Source organism: Brassica napus, chromosome C3, assembly GCF_020379485.1.
Source record: "Brassica napus cultivar Da-Ae chromosome C3, Da-Ae, whole genome shotgun sequence".
In the NCBI taxonomy this organism is placed as follows: domain Eukaryota; kingdom Viridiplantae; phylum Streptophyta; class Magnoliopsida; order Brassicales; family Brassicaceae; genus Brassica; species Brassica napus.
In genome coordinates this window covers 42,783,741-42,785,639 of record NC_063446.1, presented here as the reverse complement: position 1 = coordinate 42,785,639, position 1,899 = coordinate 42,783,741, and the positions used below count along the sequence as shown (strand labels likewise).

The following is a 1,899-nucleotide window of genomic DNA, read 5'->3' as shown; positions in this document are numbered from 1 at the left end:
CTAGGAGCCACCAAGAGGGGGATCATCTTTGTTCTTAGAAAAACCACCAAAAACCTTTGGAAAGTCATCTCTTTGAATCAATTGATCAGTTTATTATTGAGAATTCTGTGTTCTTATCTATTTCCTGTGTTTCTCTACATGATTAATCTGAAATCCAACATGGGTTTAAGAGGAATCATGGAGATTAGTGAGTAATCACCTTTTGAATTCATGGGTTAGGGAGATTGAGGGTGATTAGGTTAGAACTAGGATGTTTTAGTGTAGATCATTCATATTTCCTTGCTAGTAGAGTGAGCATAAAGCATCTTCTGAGTTGGCCACTGAGTAGTTGAACCTTAGGCATTTCCCCCCCGAAAGGTGTTCGAGGAAATGCCCGAGACAACTCTTCTTAGCTTTTAGCATACTTTGCCAAAGACATTTGTTGTTAGAGGTGCTAAGATAGCCATTGGACTTGCTAGTTATGATTGCTTTCATATTATTCAACCAAAGACATTTGATGTTTGAGATATGTTAGCAAATGAGCATTCATCTAGACATAGAGCTTGCTTAGAATTGTGTCTAGGCTTAAGGTTGATAGTTTGATTGATCATTTGCCATCCTTAGTTCGATACTTGATCACCCAAGGTCTAATCCCTATGCCCATGAGTTCTCTTTTCCCTTAGTCAAGAAGTATCATTCTGTTATTGCTTTCTAGTTTTAGTCATAGCTTAAAACCCATCTAAATCATTGGTTGCACTTAGATTAAGTGAGTACTTGCATTCTCAGTGCTTTGATATCCCTCAGAACTGGTTCGACAATCATTTATACTACAGCATTTGTCTTAGGAGCCTTGAAAACTCCTAACATCAAATTGGCGCCGTTGCCAATTTCTGAGTAGATTTAAACATTGAGATTTAGTCAATTGCTTGAGACTAAGTCATTTTTATTTTCTTTTGTTACTGACTCTTCTTCACCTCCCTTTAATCTACAGGTGTATGAACTTGCGGAGCAGGGGTCCATCAAACCTAGTTCCAAGAGCAGCAGACATCAGAGCTTTAGAGAGAGAGTGTGCTAGAAAGAGAAGAGAAGAAGAACATCAGGCTCAATTGCAGAGACTGAACACTGACATGGGAGACGTTCATCAAGAAGATGCAGGCGTCAATGGCGCTAACAACAATGGTCCACCTAACCAACAGCGAGCAGCTCGGCCCATTGGCACTTACGACCGTCCAAACATTCATGGTTATCGATTGGGAATCCGAGCACCCGCTGTGGCAGCCAACAACTTTGAGATCAAGTCAGGACTCCTCAACGTGATCGAGAACAACAAGTATCATGGCTTGGCTCTAGAGGATCCATTTGATCACTTGGACAGGTTCGACAGCTACTGTGGGTTGTCAAAAACCAATGGTGTCTCCGAAGATGCCTTAAAGCTCAAGCTATTCCCTTTCTCTTTAGGGGATAAAGCACGTCAGTGGGAGAAGTCTCTACCAAGCGACTCCATCACCACTTGGGATGACTGCAAGAAAGCATTCTTGGAGAAGTTCTTCTCTACTTCAAGAACTGCTAAGCTGAGAAACGAGATCTCCAGCTTTCAACAGAAGGGCTTGGAAGGTTTCAGTGAAGCCTGGGAAAGATTCAAGGGGTACCAAGCTCAATGCCCACACCATGGTTTCTCTAAAGAGAGCTTGCTGAGCACATTCTACCGTGGTGCTCTTCCTAAGTACAGGGCCAGACTGGATACAGCTAGTAATGGATTCTTCTTGGGGAGAACTGAGGAGGATGCAGAGGAGCTGGTTGACAACATGGTTAAGAGTGATGCAGTCTACAGTGGAGACCACGACAGAGGCAGTAGATCTGATGATAAGCAAACGAGGAAGGAGTTGAAAGCTCTACAAGATAAGATAGACATCCTCCTTG

At 42.5% G+C, this 1,899-nt stretch overlaps 1 non-coding gene across 1 annotated transcript; it reads right to left on the bottom strand.

Annotated features, from left to right (window-relative positions):
• Positions 1-1,547: 1,547 nt before the first annotated feature.
• LOC125584699 lies at positions 1,548-1,654 on the bottom strand. Its single transcript, XR_007321608.1, has one exon. It is a non-coding gene; the product is annotated as a small nucleolar RNA R71 (small nucleolar RNA).
• Positions 1,655-1,899: the final 245 nt, after the last annotated feature.